The 13,756-nt window shown below is 42.7% G+C and overlaps 2 long non-coding RNA genes across 3 annotated transcripts in view; one reads left to right on the plus strand and one right to left on the minus strand.

Moving 5' to 3' along the window:
• Positions 1-519: 519 nt before the first annotated feature.
• The window catches only part of LOC106589389 (uncharacterized), a 28,192-nt gene continuing 14,955 nt past the window's right edge, over positions 520-13,756 (plus strand). For both annotated transcript variants that reach the window (XR_006762541.2, XR_014383023.1), the window contains exon 1: positions 520-758. This is a non-coding gene — a long non-coding RNA (uncharacterized LOC106589389). The remainder of the gene's footprint in view (positions 759-13,756) is intronic.
• LOC123731433 (uncharacterized) lies at positions 5,591-11,896 on the minus strand. Its single transcript, XR_006762542.2, has 3 exons — positions 11,279-11,896; positions 7,470-7,591; positions 5,591-7,257 (listed from the first exon to the last, which is right to left on the minus strand). It is a non-coding gene; the product is annotated as an uncharacterized LOC123731433 (long non-coding RNA).

The raw sequence follows: 13,756 nt of genomic DNA on the forward strand, positions 1-13,756 counted from the left end.
GATGCATTGCCTTTTTTTGCTGCCTGCTCTGTGTCGTCTTACAAAGACGAACCATAGAGGGGACAGAAATGTGCAATATATGTGTCCAAAATACATGTTGAGGACTTGATGATTCTTGGGTGTAGGCTACAGTATATGTTCTGTATGTATGTTCCTCATTTTACGTCACACCTACAGATTGTTTCCTGTTTCCACTAGCAACCCTGTTTTCACAGCTTTTTCTGTCCTCTTGTTTCTTGCTGCTTTGCATTGCAAGTGCATGTGAATAATGGACTTTATGTTGCTTGTTAAGGGTAAGGAAACAAGTAGAAGGTTTATTGGTTCCTCACTGTTGTTGATGAGACGTTGATGAGACGTTTTATAAAGGAGATGGAAACATGTGGTGATGCACATCCCCTATCCTCTAGGGTTCAAGTATTTCACACCCACTTAACGCGTGAACCCCTTATTTACATAGCTCACCCGTAAGTACCCAAAATACGTGTAAAGACTCCTGCCTACCAGCACTTTTATTCAAAATAGAAACTATGGCCACAGATGTCTCGCCGGTTCTGTCTCTGCTGCACAGAGCGCTGTGAAGGGTTTATATAGCAGCTAGTGGCTTCACATTCACAGGCCTGCCAGTTTGCACAGATGATGTCATCGATTGAAAGCACCAAACACATCCATTTTAGGGGTTGCATAGATGTCAGCCAAAGCTCTGCACTAAATGGGTGGTATGCAATTCTTCAATTCTCTACTCTACTGGCTGAATTTGAGTAAGTAGATATTTTTTCCCCCCTCCTCCAGTTGTGCCAACGGCTTTCATTCGTAGAAGAACTGTTGTGTAGTTTGAGATGGGGATTATTGATTTCCTATTCTGTTCGATTCTGTTCTGCAGCACTCTTACTGCAGCAGTGACACTTCTACAGAGGAGAGAAGAGGGGATGTTCCATAGATTTAGAGATAACTAATATTTTGTAGGTAAACGGTGTACTACTGCAACTTTTATGAATGCATTTGGTAGCTATCCATCAACCCAGTTCCAAGTCAGAAATAAAGATACCTTTCTAGTTTAGTTTGCATGATACAAAGCAATATGAATAGCTGGGTCAGTATGAATAGGTTTAGCTGGTCAGAACTAGTGCTTAGCTCCCCCTATAAAAAGACAGTGGAACTTGCACATTTTTACTCCCTCCCTGCTAAAAATAACCACTCTGGCTTGACGTCAGTCCTGGAGCCTGCAGGTTGTCACTCTAAATGTCTCTGTTTGGGACAGAATTAAACACAACCTATCTCTGAAATACACCTAGCCATTTAAGCCCTGCCCTCTGTCTACCCAGAAAATGGTTTAACTGACATCGGAGCAACCTAGCTTCATTTGCTTGGCTACACAAAGGGGTCCGTTATGGTTGTTTGCAGAAAGAGAAGGAAAAAAAACTCCAGCAAATACACGTCCCCTGAAAATGTGTGCTGTAGCCCTTTATACTCGTACCCCGTATACGGGTTGAAAATGGCAGATTTAGGCACTGATAAGTGTCTAAATTGGAACGCAGTGGCTGTACAGTAACATGCTACACATTACGTCAGAGCTCCGCACTTCACAGCGTTGGATGGTTTTTGACTGACAGCCGTTCTGAACTTGAGCACCGCACGCGACAAGTAGTTGCTCCCATTCCTTCCCTAAATGTTTTGTTTGTCTGAGTGAGGGAAATGCTGTATATTAAGAGGACTCTATGTATTTTGAAAGATGAGACATTGAGGATTATAATAAATACCACTTTGATGTCATACAAGTAAACATCTGTGAGTCCAAATGTGCACTTCACGTTTCCATATCATAAAACTCATGTCATAAACAGTGTCAACATTTATAATCACTGTATTTTAGGGCTGGGCCGGTATACCGTATTTTACCGGTATACCGTATTTTACGATATACCGGTATTGATGCACGGACCGGTTTGGGTTTTTACTTTACCTTCTATAACGTTATTTGAATGTTTGGCTTATTAAATGTGATATGCTGTATGCAACGTTTTTATAGTTTACTTCGCTATTTAAGTCGTCTCTCTCGGCGCAACTTTCCACACAGACCTAGCCCCGCCACCTGTCACTCAAGGAGCACATTTGTTGTTTCTCGACTACGAGACACTTGCATTCAGTCTGCATGGTCAATGCAGCACATGCACCAATGTCGATGACAACGATGCTGTTTTCACTTTGCTTCTAAATATAAATCCACTAGCGTTCTATAATTACATTATTTGTTTGTGTTTCTTACATCTGCAAACAGCTAGTTTGTTCTCTGCAACTTGGGCCTAAATCTTGTTAGCTGCTAATGCTAATCACTAGCTAGCTAATGAGTCAGCTCAATCGTAATTAGCTATAGAGCCTGATAATACCAGTGATAGTGTAAACCTAAATCAGCATGTTGTTTGTGAAACAGTATCTTCTAAATCAAAGAGGAATACACGAAGCAAGAATGTTAGCTACATTAGGTAGATTATAGGGTTCCCTAGGAAAAACTTATCAACACTTTGGTTCCTACCTTGTCACAACTCCTCCCTGGCATTTTATTTCATTGTCATGTCAAACAACACTGTATTCAAAGAGCCCACTATTATATTCTAACTATAGAATTAGAATATTCATTATATTTCCATGATTCCAACAGTTCACCCAAGTGTAAAATGGCAATTGCAACATTTATTTAAAAATAAGGCCTAGATGTTTTGCCCATATCGTGCAGCCCTGCTTGGCAGTTTGGAAATGATCTCAAATGAGTACAGGAAATGCAGAAATGGATCAATTATTTTGGGTTGAATTGAACAGTATAAAACAATCAGAATGGAAAAAGCCCCATTGAAATCACTTAGAATGTATGTGTTGTCACTCTAGGGTCACGCACTACTCATAAAGCAAATTCAGAACTTTTATTATTCAAAAACATAAATACCGTCCAAGTTTTTTTTAAATACCATGATATGATATTTTGGCCATATCGACCAGCCCTACTGTGTTTGATGCACAGTTACAAGATGATATGGCGTCATACCTTGGGTTGTTCTGAACAGACTGAGCCTATGCTTGTCTGTCGTAGGGTTTTCACAAACAACGAATTCAGCAGGAGAATTTACGCCCCCATTCATTTTCAACGAGGGCACACGGAGAAATGTGCGGGGGATTGTGAGAAGGTGAGCGGCGAAACCCTGCTAGCGGAGCGGTTGAAAAAGTTGCGCTCTGTTTCATGCTAATTTCAAGCGACGCGTTGGGAGAGCGAAGCGTTGTCAAGAGGAGGCGCCGCCTCTGGTCAAAACCCACTGTATTGTGAAGAAAATTCGCTGTGGAACACGCACCTGAATGCACTCATGACTCCTTTCTGTGCGCTCCAAAATGACGATCTGTTTCTCTGAATTGCCTTTGTGAAAGCCTAACACTGTAAGATTGTATTTTATAACTTAGCTAGTCATGTTGGCAATAGAACAACCTTTCAAATGATGTCCACCTGACCTAGATCGTGAGTTATACGTTTTAAAAAATATATATTTTTAAGTTCGTTAACAACAACAACAGTAATTGTGTGACGGTGGGGATGCAGGTTTGTGTTCCAAACAAAACAACTTGAAGTGTGCTTGCTCTAGTTTCTCAACGCCACAGCTAGTTGAAGACTATTCTTTGAGTCATGAGACACCAGTTAAGTCCTCTCACTCATATCCTTGTAAGTTCTTTGTCTTATGTTGCACCTACCCCACATTTTCCAGTAATATTCTGAACATGTTACTGAATGTATCCAGAGTATTTTCAGATACCGTTATCAATTAATGCTGTGAAAAGTACAGTAAATGTAAAATGCACATAAAATCAACAGTGCAATGTTTGGATTCAGTCTTGTGTCAGGTGAAATGTTGTGTCTTCAACTTTGCTCTAATAATTTCCCCATCGTCTCCAATCTGTTCCCTTACAATTGCTACCATGCGTATGCTTTTCATATTCCTTCTGTAAGAAACATTTCAATGTAGCCCTATCAATATTAAGCCAATTCCCACGAGTGTAAAGGGTTAAAAGTACACTGTTGCTGCAGCTGTGGAGGAGTTGGTCAGAATCAGATCTGCTTTTCCTCGCCGTCTTCCATGCATCACCCCGGAGATAAAGAGGCCAGAAGTTTTCTTCTACAGAAGCAAGACGCACGCTGCAGCGAAAGAGATGTGTGAGGGGATATATGAATGTCCAGACCGGTCGATATGTTTGCCACTCATATCTCTAGTCTGACTCTGTGGCTCGGGGAAAAGTGGTAGCTGAAAGTGAATCTTTGTTGTGGTGAGGAGCAGCAGAGTCGGTTACTGACGTGGCTATCTAAGAGCTTTGTCTGAGATTTTATCTTTTAATAATGCAAAATACACAAACCGAAGCACACCAAACAGTCAGAGAGAAATAATGCATGAATGAGATATTCTGACCCGTTCTGATGGTAAAAGCCCTAGTACGCTACTTCATCCAGACTCCTCTGTCTGGCCAACACACTACCTCATTCTCTTTGTAGAGCGTCTCTAATCCTACCCAAATCTAGATGCGTGCTGCAGTTGGAAAAGTCATTTAGCCCCCTTCCTAAAATATATTGTCTACGCCATTCGTCATTCCAACAAATTAGTTCTCAGATGGGATCCATTGGGAAACGGGGCTAATGACGGGGCCCGGTCACTCCTGCGTGGGGGCTTTCTGACCGCTGACAGACACAGAGTGCTGAGCCGCTGACCTCTCCTCTCTTCCCCTCTCAGTACGCACGCCAATGACTCACCCTGCCCAATACATATTTTACTTATTGTTGGACACAGTTCACGTACAAGTGCATTAAAGGTTAGCAAAACAACCTCCTTTTTCTTTTTTTCCCCTTCTAACTAATGGGATGCCGTCCAAAACCTCTCAGGCAAATATTAAATCAACCTTTAAAGGGCTAAGAGATCATAAATTGGGGGAACGGTGCAGTTAGAGCTCGCCTCGAGCGCGCAGTGCTGGCTCTATGAATAACTTTTGAATGCGCTGCGGTGGTGCTGGGGCCGAGCCCCCCTAGGGAAGCAGCCAAAGGCAAGGTCCTGGCTGGGAACAATGGAGAATGGCTGGGAGTAGTGTTCTGACCCATTCAAACCTTTGTGTTCACTCGCAACAATGTCCAGTTTAAACAATACTAACGTGAAATAAATCTCCTACCACCCCCGTTTTAAAAATAAACAGATGCTGATGATTTTGTGAATAAACACTTGCCGGTAAGAGTGCCAGGACTTAGCTTTTTTCATTGAGTACTTGGTTTGTGTGGCACAGTTCATTCTTTGCATATCACATTCAGCCATGCTTTTTAAATTACGCTTGGAAACATGGCACTCAAGAACGTTTACAGTAACAGTGTGTGCAGACCACTGAGATGTTGCACTTTGTACTTCCTTTTTTACCATCTTATTTCTTAACTGTTGTCACACTTTATCATTCATGTCAAGGAAAGCGTGTACATCACTTGACACCTAGGCTTCTGTGTTAACAGGCCTGTGGTTGTGGTCAGTGTATTTGCAGTGTTTCTCATCTCATCGTGCTGTTGTATGTTAGCCTTCCTCATTTTGTCTTGCTGGTTGACTCTCTTTTATTATAGAGTTGGTGTTGGTGGACAAACCATCCTTATTAGAGTGAGAGGGACATACAAGGATCTTCTCAGATTATCAAGTGCAAGTGTTAGGTCAGGAAAAGCAAGGGTGTTATTTTAATAATTGTTCGGGGGGGGGGGGGGGGGGATTATTTAAGATGATTTAAGATTCTCTTTTAAGAGGTAGGTTTCAGATGTTTTCGGAAGATGGGCAGGGACTCTGCTGTCCTAGCTTCAGGGGAAGCTGGTTCCACCATTTGAGGTGCAAGGATAGAAAAAGAGCTTTGGCTGGGCTGGGCTGACCTCCCGTAGGGGTGGGAGGGCCAAGAAACCAGGGGTAGCAGAACGGCAGTGGTGTAAAGTACTTCAGTAAAAAATACTTTCAAGCACTACTTAAGTAGTTTTTTGGGGTATCTGTACTTTTACTTTACTATTTATATTTTTGACAACTTTTACTTTTACTCCAGTACATTCCTAAAGATAATAATGTACTTTTTACTTCATACATTTTCCCTGACACCCAAAAGTACTTGATACATTTCGAATGCTTAGCATGGCAGGAAAATGATCCTATTCATGCACTAATCAAGATAACATCCCTACTGCCTCTGATCTGACGGACTCACTAAACACAAATGCTTTGTTTGTAAATTATGTCTGAGTGTTGTGGTGTGCACCTGGTTATCCATACATTTAAATAACAAGAAAACAGTGCCATTTGGTTTGCTTAATATATGGAATATGAAATGATTTCTACTTTTACTTTTTGTAATTAAGTATATTTTTACAATTAGGGGACACCTACTCATTCAAGTTTTCTAAACATTTTTTTTTACTATTTTCTACATTGTAGAATAATGGTGAATACATCAAAACTATGAAATAACACATGGAATCATGTAGTAACCCAAAAAATATATTTTAGATTTGAAATTCTTCAAAGTAGTCACCCTTTGCCTTGATGACAGCTTTCCACACTCTTGGCATTCTCTCAACCAGCTTCATGAGGTAGTCACCTGGAATGCATTTCAATTAATAGGTGTGCCTTGTTAAAAGTTAATTTGTGGAATTTCTTTCCTTCTTAATGCATTTGAGCCAATCAGTTGTGTTGTGACAAGGTAGGGGTGGTATACAGAAGATAGCCCTATTTGGTAAAAGACCAAGTCCATATTATGGCAAGAACAGCTCAAATAAGCAGAGAGAAATGACAGTCAATTCGGAAAATTTCAAGAACTTTAAAGTTTCGACTGGATGCCAGTGGAGTGTACAGAGCAGCGCGTGACATGGGAGAACTTGTAGTCCGGGCGGGAGATGGCGTGCCTGGATTAGGACCTGTGCAGCTTCCTGTGTGAGGTAGGGTCGTGCTCTATGGATGTTGTGGTGCATGACCCTGCAGGAGCGAGTCACTGCTTTGATGTTTGCAGAAAACCACAGAGTGTTTGTTGTCCAGGGTCACACCAAAGCTCTTTGCATTCTGGGAAGTGGACACTGTGGAGTTGTCAACCGTGATGGAGAGAGAGGTCTTAGTGCAGGCAGGCCTTCCATGGGAGGAAGAGGAGCTCCGTCTTGTCGAGGTTGAGCTTGAGGTGGTGGGCAGACATCCAAGCTGAGATATCTGCGAGGCATGCAGAGATTTGTGTCGCTACCTGGGTGTCAGAAGGGGGGAAGGAGAAAAGTAGTTGAGTGTCATCCGCATAGCAATAATAGGAGAGATCATGTGAGGATTTGACGGAGCCGAGTGACTAAGAGGGCCTAGAATCGAGCCCTGGGGGACACCATTTGTATTTGAATGTTATTAGGGACCTGCGAAGGCAGTGGTGAGAGGACGTGGTGCAGACACAGATCCTCTCCACATCACCTGGTACTAGCGGCCTGTCCGGTAGGATGCAATCCAACATTGTGCAAAGCCTGAGATGCCCAGCACTGTGACGGTGAAGAGGAGGATCCGATGGTTCACAGTGTCAAAGGCAGCGGATAGATCTAGGAGGATGAAAACAGAGGTGTGAGAGTCAGCGCGGAGAGCCTCTGTGACACTTAGGCTACCTGCCGCCCCATGCAATGGATGTGATGTTCTCCTCCTTACTAATGGTCAAAGATGGGATCCTCTTAGAGCACCATTAAGGTAGCTCACTGCAGTCCCATATTGCCCCAGTCCAGGTTCAGATATTATTTCATTCCCCTAATTGTTAAAGATAGGATTATTTAGGAAAGTAATCTGATCCTAAACCTGTAGTTTTAGGAGGGAAACATGCACCTTGAGTGTCACAGTAGTCCTACATTTAGCGAACAAGACTCCTGACCCCCCCCCACTAGAGCTGCAGTGATTAACAGTGCCTGCCAGTACACACTCCCTGCTCACACTCCCCACTCATTTGGAGTCCAGCAGCAGCACTGCAGGCCTGTGGTTCTTCCTAGTTCCTTGGCCCAGGCTGCAGGGCCTATAAATCTCATCCAACCCAGCACAGTCTTTATGTAGCAATGGCAGTCTAGCACCCTGACATGGTGAGTAAACATGCCATATATATCCTGGGCCCTCCTCCCTTCTGGCACAGAGTATATTTTATTATTATAATTTTTTAACCTTTATTTAACTAGACAAGTCAGTTAAGAACAAATTCTTATTTACAATGACGGCCTACCAGGGAACAGTGGGTTAACTGCCTTGTTCAGGGGCAGAACGACAGATTTTTACCCTGTCAGCTCAGGGATTCAAGCCAGCAACCTATCGATTACTGGCCTAATGCTCTAACCACTAGAGTACCTGCCGGAGTTCTACTAACAGTCTGCATATTAGTGAATTGTGGGACAGGACTATAGCAGAGCAGTGAGATGCTGGAAGTATAAGGAGAGGCTGGACCGATTCACTTGGGTCTGTGCTTCGAACTCACACAGTGGACAGTCTGCAAGGGTATTGGGCATCACAGTCGGTCTTCCTGGTGTTGCCTTAAGGACATGCCACACAAGTAGGGGAGTGATGGGCCGAATGTTTAATACCCAACTCTGAACTTTGGGATTTTATGTGAAAACGCCCTTGCCTGGCCTGAATGTTTCTCCCTTCACTCTCTCTCTCGCTCTCCCCCTCCCTTTTACACCCCATTGATCGGCTGTGAGCCGTCGAGCGAGTTTCACAATAACATTCTCTTTTACAGCCTTGCCCCTGCCAGATGGGGAAGAGGCATTGCCGTTTATGATGTGTAACCGGGCCTTCCAAGTGATGCGCGACTCCACATGGCTGCCACTCCGCCGCCCGCACAGATCCTTTACAAGGTTTGACAAAAATGCAATTAAGTGAAAAGACATTGCGGTGTGAAGGGGCGAAGCGCTTGCCTCCGGGGATGGCGACGTGCAGGGGAGCATGTATCCTATCAGACTAGAGGACAGGTGGACACAGGAGAGTAGAGGGGCTAGGAGAGGAGCAGCCATTTTATTTGAACACGAGGAGAATCTCAATTGCATTTCCTTGATTCCTCACGTCCTCTCTCCTCTGACCTTCTCATCCAATGGGTTTTGAGAAGGAGGCAGAAGAGAGAAGATGCAAGGAATCAAGGAAATGCAATTGAGATTCTCCCAAGGACGCATTGTTTCCTTAACATTACGTCATTCAACAAGGGAAAATGTTGTGATGTGCATTCATTGCACTATACATGTCTCACTTCACCATACATTCATGTCTTAAAGGGCAATGTATTTCCTCCTCAGTGCAACTGTTGTGTGTTTTCAGAGCACCTCATTGTGAATCTTGAAATGAGGTAAAATAGTGTGTATTTGAATGGTGTTGAAGGCTTCCCCACCACCACCACCCCCAGAACAGGTAGATAGCTATTTGTTTGCCATGGACCATGACCTTAACATTGAGCACATTTTAGAGTATAAACATTTTTTTTTTCATTTATGCTTTACAGTACTCCTCCCTCCCTTACTGTGGTGATGACAATAGATACTGTGACTTCCATATCCACCTTTCACTTCACTATACAAAGCTCTTCTCTTTTCTTCTTGCTGTGGTATAGTCATAAATATTTGAATTATGGCATTTAATTAAGGCATTGATAGGCAGTTTAATTCTAGCACATCAGACAGTAAGCCTGCGGGTCCACATATAAAGGGCCATTGTAATTGACTGTTGGAATAAATCCTTCTTAAAGTATGGGGTGTAAACCATAGACAGTCCCAATTCGGATGTATAGACATTGTAAAGCATACCCGAGGGGCATTTTAAAATGAATTGTTCATTTGACCTTTGCTACTGTACTATATGTGCTGTGCATTCATTTTAGTATGGATATTGACAGGGTATGAACTTCTATACTAGGGATGGGCATTTGACATTTTTTGACTGTTCGACTACTCCCATGATTTTTTTCAAGTACATGTAATGGAAAAATTATACATTTTTAGAAGGGCAGGGCCAGAAATGGGAAAAAAATATGCGAACCTGCACAACAATGCCTAATTTATCATATCCATTACAGATAACAAAACCTAATTGCTAAATTGCCTCATATATATATTCAATCAATAAAAAACGATTGCCTTTAAGATTCATTTATTGAATCTATAATATCAACTGGTTATATTATATCGTGGAACACAATCTTCAAAAAGGCAGTAACCTCAGCAGTGGCGCTTGCTTGTAAAAGCCTATGGCTGTGCAAAGGCATAGCCTTGTTTTATTATACAGTCAAGACGCATCTCTTTTATAGCAAAAACATGATGCAATATAACAGAATAAAATATAACAATGTTTTTCCAAATGAAAAAAAAGTTGGCAGTGCAAAGTGCACATCTCACGCGTCTGGAACAGTTATTGTCAAAGAGAGATCATTTGAAAAGGGGCTCAGTTTGGTGCATTGAAATAAACCATTTTCAGGGTTACAAACCAAAATATGTGTTATTTTCAATATCAGCCTACAGATGTTCGATTTTGTTTATTTTGCCAGTTATTTGTATTTTCTTAATGGTTTAATCAATTCCAAGTTGAACACTGCATGGTGATAAATTACAGCCACGACATCTGTCTGGTGAGTAGGCCTAGGTTTGGTGATTCTGATGAAAATATGATCTTTTTCTTTATCAAACAAATGTTTTTTGCATATTTTCAGTGTGGAACCTGTCTATGTTTAGGCGGTTATAGCCTAGGCTAACCAATTCTAAATGGCACTATCAGTTCGCAAAGTAGCCTAAGCGGAAAATAGACGGGATGCAATTATTCCAAAACTGCAGCTCGTTGTTGGAACACGTATTTCCGTACTTCAATCAACCAGTCCATTTTGATAAAACTGTTGTCGTTGGGCAAGTAATGTAGCTTGTGTATCCCATCAGTTAGAGGCATTTTTATGCCCACCGTCCCACCGTTTTTATAGGCATTTACAGTGCATTCGGAAAGTATTCAGACCCCTTTGACTTTTTAAACATTTTGTTATGTTACAGCCTTATTCTAAAATGGATTCAATTGTTTTCTTCCCTCATCAATCTACACACAATACCCCATAATGAAAAAAAAAATATATATATATTTTTATGTTTGCAAATGTATTAAAAATAAAAAATGGAAATATCACATTTACATAAGTATTCAGACCCTTTACTCAGTACTTTCTTGAAGAACCTTTGGCAGCGATTACAGCCTCGAGTCTTCATGGGTATGATGCTACAAGCTTGGCACACCTGTATTTGGGGAGTTTCTCCCATTCTCTGCAGATCCTCTCAAGCTCTGTCAGGTTGGATGGGGAGCATTGCTGAACGTCTATTTTGCGGTATCTCCAGAGATGTTCGATCGGGTTCAAGTCCGGGGTCTGGCTGGTTCACTCAAGGACATTCAGAGACTTCTCCCGAAGCCACTCCTGCGTTGTCTTGGCTGTGTGCTTATGTGCAGTGCAAGCGTGCCCACTCCCACATCAAAGACCAGGGAGGCCACCGGTACACACACACACACACAAAACACAGCGGCAGCCCCACTGCACCACCACCCCGCTGGAAAATGTTAACCTTCTCATCTGCACTGAACTCCAAGTACGCTGACACATACACACACACACACACACATGTGGGTGTGTGCACATACACACATTTGTTCTCTCTTTATGTTCATTTCTCACACACTCATGCAGGCACACCCATGCTCACACACACAATCACACACATACACGTGTTCGCACACACACATACGGAAGACCTTCGTAGATCCCTGCAACACATCCAGGTGATTGTATAGAAAAGGCCTCTGCTCATATGGACTTTTTTTAGTGGTGAACTGTACGCGCCGAATGTGTTTTATAGGAGCCGTAAAGCATTTGTTCAAAACCACCAGGGTTGGAGAGAGCCACTCCTCTCAGCACGTAAAGCACAGCTGGCCAAGTCTCTGCAGAGGGAATGCCGAGGAAATGTATAATGTATGGACAGACAGAAAGCAGGCACCCCCACTCCGGAGGCCTCTGTGGTGACAAGTGTGAGAGGATAACGTGTGTGTTTTGCAGTACTGTCTCTTGGTGAATGAAGGTGGTTGGAGAGGTCCAAAGAGGCCCCACTTTTGCAGAAGAGACTTTTTCAGATGTATCTGTCTTCTCCTTTTTGTGCAGAATGAATATTGAGTGTCATAGTCAGTAAACCAACAGACATAAAAAGTAGGGCTGTCCCCGACCAAAAAAAATCTTGGTCGACCAAGAGTCATCTGTTCTGTTGAGCAATCGCTTGGTCAACATTTTTACATTTGTATTTTTTCCATATATAGACACATTTGAATCAAAACAAGTATATGCACTGAGCTTTAAACGAACTGTTTGATGAAATAATTAAGACACACAAATGACTAGAGGGAGGCCAACCGCAATTGATTTGATAGTGCTGGGCCAGGGCTCAGACTTGCTGCGCTGTGTTTAAAATAAACAGCGAGTGACTGTGTGACTAGCACCCATTTATCTCGCTTCCTTCCCTGCTGCAGCGACCAACACAGAACATCAACAGTGTGTATCACACTGTCCGTGTTGCTGAAGCTGCAACGTAATTACAGCCATTTCTGACTGAAAAGTTACGTTACCAAAATCCCTCATTTGTTTAGGGAAAACATTAAAATCAAATTTTATTGGTCACATACACATGGTTAGCAGATGTTAATGCGAGTGTAGCGAAATGCTTGTGCTTCTAGTTCCGACCGTGCAGTAATATCCAACAAGTAATCTAACAATTTCACAACAACTTCCTTATACACACAAGTGTAAAGGAATGAATAAGTATATGCACATATAAATATATGGATGAGTGATGGCCGTGCGGCATAGGCAAGATGCAGTAGATGGTATAGAGTACATGAGTAATGTAGGGTATGTAAACATTATATAAAGTGGCATTGTTTAAAGTGACTAGTGATATATTTATTTATTACATCCAATTTTTTATTATTAAAGTGGCTAGAGATTGAGTCAGTATGTTAGCAGCAGCCACTCAATGTTAGTGATGGCTGTTTAACAGTCTGATGGCCTTGAGATAGAAGCTGTTTTTCAGTCTCTCGGTCCCAGCTTTGATGCACCTGTACTGACCTCACCTTCTGGATGATAGCGAGGTGAACAGGCAGTGGCTCGGGTGGTTGTTGTCCTTGATGATCTTTTTGGCCTTCCTGTGACATCAGGTGGGGTAGGTTTCCTGGAGGGCAGGTAGTTTGTCCCCGGTGATGTGTTGTGCAGACCTCACTACCCTCTGGAGAGCCTTACGGTTGTGGATGGAGCAGTTGCCGTACCAGGCCGTGATACAGCCCGACAGGATGCTCTCGATTGTGCATCTGTAAAAGTTTGAGTGTTTTCGGTGACAAGCCAAATTTCTTCAGCCTCCTGAGGTTGAAGAGGCGCTGTTGCGCCTTCTTCACCACGCTGTCTGTGTCGGTGGACCATTTCAGTTTGTTCGTGATGTGTACGCCGAGGAACGTAAAACTTTCCACCTTCTCCACTACTGTCCCGTCGATGTGGATGGGGGGGTTCTCCCTCTGCTGTTTCCTGAAGTCCACGATCATCTCCTTTGTTTTGTTGACGTTGAGTGTGAGGTTATTTTCCTGACACCACACTCCAAGGGCCCTCACCTCCTCCCTGTAGGCCGTCTTGTCGTTGTTGGTAATCAAGCCTACCACTGTAGTGTCATCTGAAAACTTGATGATTG

Source organism: Salmo salar, chromosome 28 (assembly GCF_965601325.2).
Source record: "Salmo salar chromosome 28, fSalSal1, whole genome shotgun sequence".
Classification (NCBI taxonomy): Eukaryota; Metazoa; Chordata; class Actinopteri; order Salmoniformes; family Salmonidae; genus Salmo; species Salmo salar.